Source organism: Schistocerca serialis, chromosome 1, assembly GCF_023864345.2.
Source record: "Schistocerca serialis cubense isolate TAMUIC-IGC-003099 chromosome 1, iqSchSeri2.2, whole genome shotgun sequence".
Lineage (NCBI taxonomy): Eukaryota > Metazoa > Arthropoda > Insecta > Orthoptera > Acrididae > Schistocerca > Schistocerca serialis.
The window spans coordinates 519,985,149-519,999,078 of record NC_064638.1 but is presented as its reverse complement, the minus strand read 5'-3'; the positions used below and the strand labels follow the sequence as shown (position 1 = coordinate 519,999,078).

General features: G+C 42.7%; 1 protein-coding gene and 1 non-coding gene across 5 annotated transcripts in view; both read left to right on the top strand.

Annotated features, from left to right (window-relative positions):
• The window catches only part of LOC126474370 (syntaxin-1A), a 334,042-nt gene that overhangs the window by 201,026 nt on the left and 119,086 nt on the right, over positions 1-13,930 (top strand). The window lies entirely within an intron of this gene.
• Positions 593-664, top strand: Trnat-agu (transfer RNA threonine (anticodon AGU)). Its single transcript has one exon. It is a non-coding gene; the product is annotated as a tRNA-Thr (tRNA).

The following is a 13,930-nucleotide window of genomic DNA, read 5'->3' as shown; positions in this document are numbered from 1 at the left end:
GGGTACGTAATTAAGAAAGAACGCCTACATCCGACCTGATTGATTCAGAAAAACTGGGAAAGTTTTTGTAGAAGACGAGTGGAACGATACTCGGACAGATCACTGGCATCGACATTGTAGGAAATTCCTAGTTTGTGCTTCGCGATTTTGTGGTGCCACTCTCTACAGGGTTGACAAACCACAAGATGTGTTCAAAATGTAAGGGCAGTTTTAAGATTCAGCAAGTTGTATTAGTCAGACTCGCGTATTTTTTTGTTATAATGTTGGCTAGCATGTATGAGAAGTGTCAGAACACTTCTAGCGATTGATTTCATGGAATTACATTTTCCTGGAGACGTACCGAGTCTCAACGTTAACTTGGATAAGTGTAGAAGCTGAAGTGATGAATTAAATTGTGTGCCGAGGCCGGGACTTGAACCTTGGTCTCCTGCTCACTTAGTAGATGTGCTGTCCACTACACCACCCTGGCATTGTGTGGCTGCGCTAGTCCAGTGACCTCCCCAGCACACACTTCCATTTACTTGAGCCCATCTTGATTTTCCTTATCTTTAATCGTCAGTGTTGCCGAGGCTCCCCAACACTGGAATAACTTGCCAGGGTGGTGTAGTGGACAGCACATCTGCCTAGTGAGCAGGAGACCAAGGTTCAAGTCCCGGCCCTGACACAGATTTTAATTCATTACTTCCGCTTTTGTCCTTATCGTAGTTTTAGCGATATCGGATATTTAGTGTGTTATCAGTTGTCAAAAAGATTACATGTGTCTTACAAGTATAAGCGATGATTTATTTTGTATAAAAATGAATCAGAGAATTTGTATTAAATTTGGAATATGATGAGCGCCCGACAAATCTTTAACAGATAAAATCGAGTAAAAAAGACACTATTGTAAACGACAGCTGAATCAGAACCAGATAGATCATTGATGGTGGTTTTATACCAATATTGGTTCTCAGCATGAAACTTTGGGGATGTTTTAGGTATGGCTACGTGCGACAGTAGAGTTGTTCCAAATTGATTCCATTTCGAAAAAGAAAAAAAGCGGAGACTGCCAGTAGGTCAGGAGTCGCTAGAAGTAGATACGTAAAGAAAGAACAAGCAACAACAAAAAATACCCTTACATATCACCTCCTACATTAAGACAACAATAATGTATAGCCACAGGAATATGTCGTATCATGTGAAAATGAGTTTACGTATATGACATCGAAACTAAGGCTTAGTCTTTCCAGACGCAGTATTCTGGGCTGCCAAGACCGAAAAAAAGAACGGAGAACTGCAGTCACCACGAGGTCTTACCGGAAGGTCGACGGATCAGTAAGAACCACCACTTGGACTACAGGTTCAACACCTAACGCGTGAAGCAGTCAGAAAAAAAACACTCCGATTTGTGCCTAAAGAATTCCTGGCTTTTATACCAGGATTATGCACCTGTTCTTACTGTGTTGCTTGTTGGTGAATTTTGGGCAAAAAACAATATTATGTTTACTACGTACATACATACCACAACTTTGTCCTTCTGGAACGGGTGCTGGGAGCGTTAGTTTGTGTTTGCCGCCTAGCAGTTACTGTTCCAGCTGCTGGTGGGAATTGATTTAATAAAATGGGAAAAACTGAAAACTGTTACCGGACTGGGATTCGAACACGTCTCTCCTGCTTACTAGGCAGATGCGCTGATGAAAGTGCCATACGGAAACTGATCCTCGCAACCGCACCGACTACCCTAGCACTCCTCCCGACAGGCCCGAATTTTCAACTTATCCACACATTACTGATTTGATTACTCGCGGCATTTCGCCGATTCCCGTAAGAGTTCGTTGGCGTAATCATTGGTCGCCTTCGCCTTAATTATATATGTGGACATGTCCGAAAGAATACACACTACGTAAATAATGTTCCAGCTATGGCTCGCCCCCATGAACTAGGCAGCGCTGACTTGGCCGCGGGGCACCGCCGTAGGCTATGGTTGTGTGGGCGCACGGCTGCGGCGAGCGTGTGTACAGAAGGCGCGGGCCGGGGCGTGACGTCACGAGGAACTAAAACTGCGATCTCAGTACTGCCTCGGATGTGGCTGTCTGTGAAATTGCTCTAATTCTAATTTGATATGAAGTTCGTCTGAATTACAAATTCAATGTCATAAAAATGAAACCCCTCGTAAGGGATGAGCCGGCTGTGCAGAAATGGCTAGCAGAACACAATGAGTAATCTTTGCAGAACTAATTCATTATTTATTGATATTTTTGTTTACAAATTTTTACGAGGCAACTGATGTCGTGTTTGCTATAGCGATGCATTACATAATTTTTATTAAAGGAGCCTGAAGCTATGTATTTTGGCCTCATTGCAAAGAATAGTTGTTCACAATGGTATATTGACACGAATATCCCAGCTGCATTCCTATGTAGCCTGGGGAATATTTCTCTCATTACTTTTTAATACCATTGAGACAATTCCAAACAATTGTAGTGCCTGGCCTTGTAAGTCAGTCAGTTCTAATTGCCTTATAGGTGGCATATCAGGTAGTACTGAACAACTGCAACTCATTCTCTAAAGAACTCTGTACTTAGAGCTGCGACTCAGTACTGTTCATTAGCTGATTAGTCATGCGTTCATCGTTTACAAAGATGGTGTCAGCAGGTAGTGTAGACAATCAAAGCGAGGGAAGAACGTCAGAGCTCCTTTCTCCGTTTGCTCCTTAGATGCACGGAGCTTATCTCTGGACTCCTTGGGTTTGTCAAGCACATGTACTTCAATAAACCTTACCACTGTAGAGACTCGTTCATTGTATTTAGGTGCATCCTCATGAGCCAATGAATTTCTTCCTCCTCTTTCATGTCTAGAAAGAAAGCAATGCCCTCGGGAATAGCAATGAAAGAGTTGAAAATCTGATTTCTGCTGTAGTGGTAAGGTAGATCTCCATACTCAGCTTAAATATCTCTAAGAAACCTTTTGAACTGACGTTAGTTTGAAACAGGGCCTTCGTACAAAATTCGCACACTTCACCACAATGCCCATTACATAACGAAGTTCCACAGTTTCTGCACACGGTGCCTCCTGGTGAATGAAATAGTGTATATGACAGATGTCGCTTTTTAACTGAGATAAAAAAAACCTTTTGCCCAACCGTTTGTGGCGCAACGACTGTATTCACAGAATGGTGGTTTTCCCATGGTAAGTTCATGTTGTCCACACTCCTATAGTGCTTCAAAAATATCGAGCGCGGTTGGCGTGTAACAGTGGTACCATATCTGACAGTTGGTCTGTAAGTTACAGCCTCATGTGCACACCACGTACAAAAATAGCAAGTTCAGCACAGTCGGATATATCTGCGCTCTCAGCGTGTGCGGGAGAGAAAGCTGTGAAACTCGTGACTATATTCATGAGTTGTGCCTCTAAATCAGCTCCCACGTCGTGGTTTCAGTTGGACATCGTTGGTTTTGAGAGAGAAATGGTTTCAAAAGTTGCTAATTCCCTTGGAATAAAGCACTCTGCTGCTGTTACCAGATATCATTTAACGGGAGGTACCAAAGAGAACGGTTTGCCAGTCATTGCTATGATACGATTTACTTTGAACTTGCACGAATTATCATTTCATTTAGGTTTTCTTTTCCAACATGTAACTGAAACGGATGAACACGTTAAAAGAGAAAAAAATATTTTTTTAAATTTAAAAAGCCATCAATCACAATATTTTAGCATACATTTCCTTATACTTTGTCCTTTGAATTGGAAAACAAGTTTCTTGGGAGCGTCCCCTTCTATTACATAGTAATCTCGTACGTGAACACGATTATAATGATGCTGTTAATTGTATGCTTTTGCAGAAACAAGCATGTTGTGACACACCAGGCGCAGTGGACATTCTTCTGTCTGACTGAAGAGATGTTTCTTGTATTGAAGCAAGCAGAGGGCTTCCGCGACTGGATATTTTTGTTGCGTTCACGACAAAACATGCACAGCTACACAGGAGGAGGTGACTTGTTTAGTTGCACCCGCTAAACACTAGCGCACGTCTCATGTTCCCTCTCCTCCGAGCGGAGTTGGTGAGCGCTCCTGCCTCCGAGGCAGTGTTTGCTGGAGTAGCGTGGCCTAGCTCATGGGTTTGCGGCTGCAGAGGAGGTATATAGGTGAAAGAAGGACCAGGAGCACACTGGAATCAACTTTGTTTTCAAAGTGCGCACTAAAATTCTACGGCGTTTTGTGGCGTTTAGTAGCTGAGGTTGACAACGGATGGAAACATTCCGTACTGGCTGTGAGTGATCAGACTTCAATCGATTCCTGCGTCTACAGTGCCTATATAGTTGTATGGGTGTGTAGTTATGGTGCCCCAGCTTACATATTCGCCAGAGATGGCCCCATGTAACTCTTTTGTTCCCAAGAATGAAGAAAATCTTAAAAGGCTGTAGTGTTAAAAGCATAGATGAGATTAAAAACGTATCTGTGACAGCGTTAAAAGCTATCCCAAAGATCCGGAAGTGTTCCATAGATTCGAAAAATCTTTGTCATTGGTTTACATCTAATGGGGGACTATTTTGAAGGGGGTAAAACAGATTCTTTTCAAAATACGTCGAACCTCGTCTTACTGGTAAAACGCATACTTGCGAACCAGAAGATCGCGGTATCAAATCCCGATCGGCCAGGAATGTTTGCCTTTAACCCTAGAACACCAAAGAGGCGGGGGGAATGTTACATTTTTACTAAACCACCGTAACTTTTCCTACTCTAGATTATTCAAATAAAGTTAAAATTCATAGTTTGTGCACTAATTACATTTGTGTCTCCAGTGGTATGTCACATACAAAATTAGTTCAAAATGCCTGTTCTACACCCTATAATGACAATACCAGATTGACAGAAACTGCTGATTGGTTCCACCCGCACCCGTAAATATTACGAGAGTTTAGTAGTCTAGGGTGAACATAGCCTTCACCTTTCAATGGTGTGAATATTCGCCAGGAACGACGCGACGTTTTGATTCCACACTAAAGCTTAAGTCCCCTGGGGTAGGGTAGGAAAGTAGCGTTCAATTGAAACACGCAGCAGACCCTTGAGGCACACTGAATTGTTCATATTGGTTTGGCCAACGAAGGACCACATGAAATAATTAAAGTCTCGTTCCTTTTCTCCTTTGTTTCTTTCCAGTAGTTCCCCGTTCTTTACCCATTTTTTTCTCTTTCTTCCGTCGACATTGCGCCTTTCTGTCTCTTTGTTTTCTTTTCGAAGCCCTTACACCTTGTTATTCTCCATTAAACTTTCCTCTTCCTCCTGTTTCTACCTCTGTTATTTCGAGTTGTCTGAGGTCTTCTTTCTTCTTTGACCAACATTATTAATGTTTTTGGGTTTCTGTCAGAAAGTTACTCTTTCTCCTATCCTCATTCCATCTGGCCTTTTTAGGTGTCCGTAAAGTAAAACTTTTTTACTCCCTCATAGTGTCCTATATTGGTTCTATTTTTCATGAAGTTCCATATTGCTTCTTGATTTCCGTAACTCGTTCCCATGTTTTAGTTTCAAAAGTTTCCTGATTACTTTCCTTCTTTTCTTTTCACTTAATTGTTCAGCTGTATGTACCGAAAGGCACTGTGAAGCATAAAGGCATTCTGTTTAGTGACAGAGCCGGAGTTTCTCATTTATAGAAACAGATTTCTTGTTAAACAGGTTTCTTGCCAGCTGAAAGTCATTATTATTATTATTATTTATGTTTCCAAAAACAGTTTATCGCATTTCGTGTAGAAGATCTGCAGATACGGATAAGGGACGTGTGGACGCAGATAGCATTTTCATTGTGAACCCTGACCTTCGACTACAAGGGCAGCGTTCATCGCGCGCTGCGTTCGACGACACACCTGTCGCTGGATAGCGCGTTTTCTACCGGTGAATGTCAGAGCCTGCGCTTCCCAGAGCAAGAACCAAGTTTTGCCGATCTACGGAGTGCGAGCATTTACGGTTCCCGATTTAGTGCTTAGTGTGTGGCGGCGATGGTCCCCCACGGTCTGTGTCGGCTCGCCAGGTGGGCGACGGTAGCTGGCTGAGCCCGGCTATCCGTCCGAGCTGGCAGCTGCCGGCAGCCGCGGGACAATAGACAGAGGCGAGGCGCGCCACCAGCCTACCAGAGCAGCCGATGCCCGCCAAGGCGAAGCGCCGCCGCTCAATAATGCTTTGTTCGGTCGCAATTTGCCTCGGGTCCGCCGCCCATTGTCACCGGGCGCGCGCCACCGCTCCACGGCGCCAGCAGCCTAAAAATTGATCCGATGCGTCTCTCTCGCTCTTTGTGAATGTGTTTTCCAGTAATTATGAGCCCGCTCACTCCGCCTCTCTGTGCCGTGCAGCCGCCGCCGAGTGTCGTCGGAAGCGGCGCGCAGTGCGGCCGAGTATTCCCTGACACGCCGGATACAGCAGACTGTAACGGCGGCGACAGATTCAGCATTGAGAAAGTTAAATGGTGTTTGCTGTCCAGAAGATCTCCTCTTCCATAGCTCAGTGGTCACCGTGTTTGCCTGCTATACGGTGAACTGCGAACACTGGTCAGAAGACTGTGACTGTGCGAGCGCGTAAATGAGGGCAATTCTGTATTTTCGGTCGTTTCCGCCTACGTTCGGAATGTCACTATTTATTCTTTTCTTGATGGAACGTATTCCACAGAGGCAGAGGACGAACGAGCGTAATGTAGGCAGTCTCTTTAGTTGAGCTGTGGCATCAGCTGAGTGTTCCGCCAGTAAAACTAAGTCTCAGATTTACTTCCTCACAACATTATCTAAGTGGTCGTTCCAATTTAAGTTGTTCGTAATTCTAATCCTTAAGTAATTAGTGGAATTTACAGCATTTTGGTATGTGTGATTTGTGTTTACCGAAATTAAACGGATTTCTTTTTGTACTCAGGTGGATGATTTCAGACTTCTCATTATTTACAGTCAATTTCCACTTTTCGCACCATACAGATACGGTAACTAAGTCATTTTGCAGTTGGTTTTCATCATCTGATGACTTTGCTAGACGGTAAATGGCATCATCATTTGTGAACAGTCTGAGTGGTGCTCAGATTGTCTCCTAAATCGTTTATGAAAGTTCCGAAAAGGAGAGGGTCTATAACAATTCAGTTTTATTATCAGATTTTCCTCAGTTCGGCCCCTCGCGTCGGAGGTTAGGGTCCTCCCTCGGGCATACCCATGCCCGAGGGAGGACCCTAACCTCCGGCGGGAGGGGCCGAACTGAGGAAAATCAGGTAATAAAACTGAATTGTGTTTTTCTTAGCATAAATTAGTTTAAGGTAGTTTAAGTAGTGTGTAAGTCTAGGGACCGATGACCTCAGCAGTTTGGTCCCTTAGGAATTCACACACATTTGAACATTTGATTTTCCGTGAGTTACTACATACTGTGACCATTTCAATAAACATAAAAGGATCGCAACAAAATTACGAATATTTACCGTGCAGGGAAAATAGTAAATCGAAAACTCATTCTTCTTAAGTTTACATTATGCTATTGAAAAAAATACAATATTAAAACTAGAACACATGTGAAACTTCCTGGCAGATTAAAACTTTGTGCCCGACCGAGACTCGAACTCGGGACCTACCAAGCACTTGCCCGCGAAAGGCAAAGGTCCCGAGTTCGAGTCTCGGTCGGGCACACAGTTTTAATCTGCCAGGAAGTTTCATATCAGCGCACACTCCGCTGCAGAGTGAAAATCTCATTCTGAACACATGTGAAACTTGTTTTCAATTACCTGAAGTGACCTGCAGTCGTCCATTACATTCACATCGACACTACACGTATCTAAAAGGAAAAATCCTAATCAACGTTCTAGTTTATAAACAAAATTTGATCAGTTTTATTCTAGGTGAAGAGAGTTCTTTTCTCGGTGCCTGTTTGTTTCGCTTCGTGTAGATTCCCTCACTTGACACTAGTAATAAAGCCATGTTCGTAAGGCCCCACTCTACATTGTTGCCAGATGTATCCAAGATGACGGCAATGACGTCATCAAAGATTATTGATTTTGGCGGGAAGATAGGTCAATCGAGCTACCTTCACTAACCTACCGCCCTCCCCTCCCTCAGAAAATGGCGGGAAGTTCAAATTCCATCAGAACAATGCAACACATCTCTACTAACCTAAGAAAGTAGCGGGGAAAATAGGTCACTTGGACTACTTCCACTAACCTGTTATCAGACTGCCACCTCTTCTTAGGAAATGGTGGGAAGAGGACTTGACCTGTGTTCGACATAAGTCTTTATTTTGCATGCACTATTTATTTAAACAATTAGAGGCAGTACCACCATCAAGCGTAGTCAAAATGGGGTCCGGAGTCCAACTGACCTAGTACACAGTACTGCCAACAGAGGGCGCTGTCTTCCGTTCCTTGATGTAACCCAAGATGACTGTCTGGAGGGGAAAATGACTCAGGCTGCTCTGGGCTGCTGGAGAGAGGAAGGAGTGTACTTCATTTATTTTGGAACAATTTATTTAGGCATAGATATGAGATAGTATATTCATCACACTGATACAAAACACAGGCTCTGACATGCTTGGAGTCACGCCACACAGCCTACAGACCTGTAAACTACTCGTAAATTACCGAAAGAACGCTCTGCAGACACACAAACAACTCCTAAATTACCGAAATAATTTTAGTACACAGCACACAGACATGTAAACTCCTCCTAAATAATGCAGACATGAAACCAACTCGTAAACTGTCCAAATAACACACAGCACAGCCTACAGACCTATTTGCAAAATAATGCAACAGATATGCAAACAACGTGTGCAGGAAATGCTCATTGCCCCCCCCCCCCCCCCTGTCCACTGCATTTTGGATGGGCAAGGACTTGGCAAGCTCCAATCATTCACGGTCTACTTCTGGTGGATTGCAGATTAAATCGGTAACTGTGCTGCAGGGCGAGTTGGTCAATGACAGTGTGAGGGGGGGGGGGGGGGGCGGCGCTTTCAGTCTCTAATTTTACCCTAAGACTGCGAGAATGCTATGTGATTCCCATCAGCATAGAGATAGATCATAAATTAAGCACTATGTTCGAAGTGTTAGAAATATGTAGTGCGCTGTCTTGATATACTTTGATGATGGATGTGTTCGAGAATTAACAATGCATGGATGTACTGCACAGTGGTCTATCCGCAATTCGCAATGATACTTGCAAATTGGGTAGGGGGTGGTTTAGCTATGATAATGAAATTGGGAAACATGCTGTCACATCATTGATCGGTGTTAAAAATTCCTGTAAAATTGGTAAAATTGTTCACACAATCAACTGTAATGCTTATTATCAGTACATGGGGGGGGGGGGGGGGGTGTCTTTTCTATCCCATCTGTTCACTGGTACACTGTTGGTTACCACGTAATGATTGACAGACATCGTTTGTTTGAGTTGGAGAAATAGTTTTGGTGGAGGGACAACACCTTCTGCGGAAGGATAGCACTGAAATAGTGTTCGCGTACATGACTGCAGTATGAGGAATCAGTCGAAACGGAATGCGGAGCCATCATCTATTCTGTCACTGTGACATATGAGTTTAAATGTAGAGGTCGTCAATCTCTTTCGGACAGCAGTTTGCAAACTCTCCACAACGCCGCCAAACACTTCGTTTCCTTATGTTGTACCTTTCTTCTATTTAAAATCATCCAGTGTGTGTGGCGTGTTACGGTAGCCGGAGTAACAAGATGATTTACAACGTGCGACGTCTAGTTTTCTGCGAGAGGCATTGGATCAGAACGTGTTAATGTCAGTTTAGAACCTGACACAGACCTCGAAGTCGTGGCGCACAAACAAAATGTATGGAAGTTTACAAAGCATGTTAGAGCGGAAAAAAATGTTTCAAACGACGACACAGGGTCACAGGGAGTGTCTCTTGCGACTAACAGTATAGTCTGTGGGGTATGGTCATCCTCCTACAGTACAGGTGATGAAACTTTAAACTGACCTCTGTATATTTAATAGGATCGTTACATGTTCTAGATGCTGGCACGCAGATAGTATTTGTTTTCCATATATGGGGGGAGAGAGGTATGTGGTAAAAATCTTACGGAGTTCTATATCAGATGAAGTTTGTGGAGCTTTTGTAGTTCGTAATTTTTCTCTGTTGGATGGCACAGAATAACGATAACATGTTGGACTGATAGGTGTGAATAGATGCAGATTTGCTTTGGACTGTAGTATCTGTAGTTTGGGGACGCACCACAATGCGTCCATTTCCACCGAATGATCAAAACACCGTCCTGTCGCACTGACTGGTCGCTCTCTCTACACGGGTTGCAGAAGGTGGCGGATATGGCTTTCTCCGACTTCTGCTAAGTTCTGACGTAAATTGGAACGATCACATGCGCAAAGCTGTACAAATGGGAGCAGTTGCAGGATGCGTAGGGACTGACTAAAACCATGTTGGAATTTTTTACTGTAGCAAACAGATCCGAAAAAGTTGACTCATTGCGAGATAAGAGAGTGCCAGAAATATAATTGAGTAATGGTAGTAATCATTAAAGGACTTCTCCATAGGATCCAAAGCAGGTATGTTATGGAATGGAAAGACTTGGTTCCAAATCATAGACATCATTTCTAGCGGATAGTGTAACACTAGATATCTGAAAAGCTAGTGTACATTTCTTACGACCTCAATCAGCACACCATCTACTACTGTTCATGGTCCTTCGCAATTAGTCATTGCTTTTAAATCAGTGGATACATTTCAGAACCTTTTGCATGGTATCCAGACAGAATACGTTACAAATACTGGAGAGATGTCTGGCGGCATGAGGGAGTTGCAAATAGCGGTTTCATACAATGTTCTTTAGCCGAATCACTTTCAAAACAGAGCGATTTTTATCACGAGACGCCATCGTGGGCTACGTGTAACTGGACCGCTAGTCTGATACTATACACTCCAGCAATCACCGTCTCTGTATTTGTCTGCAGAAACCAATTCATTCGTAGGTAATGTCATAAGTGGATTTATAAAGCCAGTATATATATTAACGTGGATACTTGTGTGCACCTGTAGAACCAAGAGCGCTTATGATGGTAATATGGTTGTGTTTTTTTAACATACAGCTATTTCGAAGATGATTATGCCTCTCTAAGACAACGTGATAGCACTCGCATGAAAAACTTATGGGACATGTCCACCCATCGTTGATTTTCGGTCAGTATTATTTTGTATAGTCTGCAATCGCTTACTGTCGAAGTATTGTACTTAGTAGTAGTAGTAGGGGAGAGGGGTGTGTGTGATAGGTTCGCCTTGAGCATCAGGCTTATAACGTATGCGTTTGTGTTCAGACATGTGCAAAGGAAATGACTATATGCAGTCATAAGGAAGGTATGGATTTGTCATGGAGTACTGTGATAGCAAAGGGAAGAGTATGTCAAGTCATAAGAATGGTACCGATATTTCTGTTTCCAGAGCCACAGCTGTCAGCAGGGTGTATGTCTGATACTTTGCTCATTGTCAAGTCTCATTGAACTGAAACTGCAATGGTAACATTTAGTTGTAAATACAGGGATAAAATATATATGAGGGCGGTTTTTTTCTAGGTCGATTCTGTCCATGCATTCTTGTCGTGCAGCACCTGTGACCTGTGCAGGAATGATTCACATTTCCTGTTAACAGTAGGAGCCGTCCGAATGGAGAGGCCTGTTGGTTAAGTAATCTACATTCATACACTCCATGTTTTGTCCTCTAGATGACCAAATAGCGAACTAATACTTAGTATGTGTTGGATATCTTTCGTGATCATGTGGAAATCTGAGATGATTGAATATGGAGGTGTGTGTGCGCTGGACAGTTATTCCCTCCCATGTAAATTGTTCGATTGACCGCTTCTGCACTCTTCGCGCCATTATTTAGTTTAGGGAACATCGATTGTGGTGTGTGCATCTATCTGGTGGAAGACATGTTTGCTGGTTCTCTAGACATGACAGGTCATACTAGTCTCAGGAATCGAGGACTCGAGACAACATACAGCACTTCTTATTAAATAAAACAGTAAACCTGCTTTTAATAAACATTTTAAATACAAGAATGCACTTGTACAATCCGAGAAAACATGCAGCATTTCTTATTAAATAAAACAGTAAACTAGTGAAAAACTGCGAATATCGGTTGGGGGGGGGGGCGGGCCCCTGCCCCCCCTGCCCCCCCTGCCCCCCGCTGGGTACGTCCATGCACCTGTCCTCAGTGGGAGAGCAGTGTAATTGAGTAAGAGTCTTTCCGTATTTCACAATATGTAGGGCACGTTACAGGGTTTAATTGTCGGTGCAATATGGCGATCCGTACAAAATACAATCATAATGCTCTAGTCATTCACAAGACATCCTTCATGCTGGCACTTAGGACTGTCTACAGACAGATTCGAACAAGATGGAGGCAAGGTATGTACGGAAAGTTCTGAGAAAGCAAGTGTTCAAAGACAAATTGAAGCAGACCATCCATCTCCGGCGGGGATGCCATCACTCATCTGCCACTGTGCCATTAGGACATCTCCAGACCTGTATCTGTAAGATACCGAAAATTCCGGCCATTTTTTTCCTTCTGAAAGACAGTGCTTCGAATTCTGTTTGCATAATTGTGTGTGTGTGTGTGTGTGTGTGTGTGTGTGTGTAATGAAATACGAAACAAAGTGCGAGACCCATGACTCGGGATCCAAACACTTAACCCTCTGGCAGGTGCGCTGTAAAATTTACAACATGGTCATTTGTCAGTAAAAACAAACTTGTGTTAAACTATTACATTTATTGAAGAAAGCAGTTCATATTCACTATCTTCAACATTCATAATAAAAGGTTTTAGCCAGTTTTTGTGACATATATTCACTTTCATAACAACTTTCAGACAATTTGTTTGCGAATTAATTCCGGAGTGTTCAGAAAAATGAAAAAGTAGGCAATGGCCATCTCCTTGTAATTCTTTGAAATGAAATATCAGGCTCACATTTTAGCTAGAACGTAAACTCCACCTTTTGTCATGTGCTCAATTATGATCTCAGGTTTATGTATTTTCTTAATCCACTGTCGCCATGTCATGCACAGCAGACAAAAGTGTGATAGCACAGTTTTTACGAGGAACATACGAAACCAAGGTCTTGCCCTGTTGAGATCCAAACTTTACACTTCGAATTTATTTTGTTTTGTTTGGGAGAAATTCTGGAAGAATTTTACGTCTGTTCTTCGCCATTGTACCAATGCAAGTGATAGTCTTCCGTAACAAATATTCAGAAAGTAGGTAACTTGTGCACAAATTGTAAGCTGTAAGGTTCCTGTTAGAATTTTCTAAAGGCACCATATATTTTTCACTGTCCTCAGGTGCATTAGATACCCGATACTGTCCAAACCGCGTACAGTATATAAAAATAAAAACTTACTGTAACACACTGCAGTCCTAAGCAGTGGCATTCCTGTTCATCTGCTGGCCTGAGTTCCAGTACATTAGCATGATGGCATTTTCATCATCATCTTCTTCTTCATAAAAAAATTCCCGAACATAGACATTATTTCGTCACTTTGTTTCTTCTTTTGCGCGAGAACTGATGTGTGTCTCGCTGTTCATTTATATAGGTAATTGTATAGGTTTACGATTTTATCAATAAAGTCAATTACTTTCAAACAAGCACTAACTTCATCAGTTATACCCTTCACATTTCTCTTCGGATCTGGTGGAATTTGTACAATGTTTTCCCTGTTGGTTGTGATGTTTTAGCATACGCGCCTTTACACAAACATGAAACTTTCTTTTCAATAAAAGAACCCCCGTACATCACCACCATTCTCACCTTTGAGTTCAGATTCACTGCCATGGTCCTATTCAGTGTTTTCATCAGTCAAATCTACGTCACTTTCCTTCAGGTCAAATCTACGTCACTTTCCTCCAGGTCAGAAAAGCCTGGATAGACTTATTCACCACCTTCTTCGAGCAGTTTGCGAATTTCTTCGCT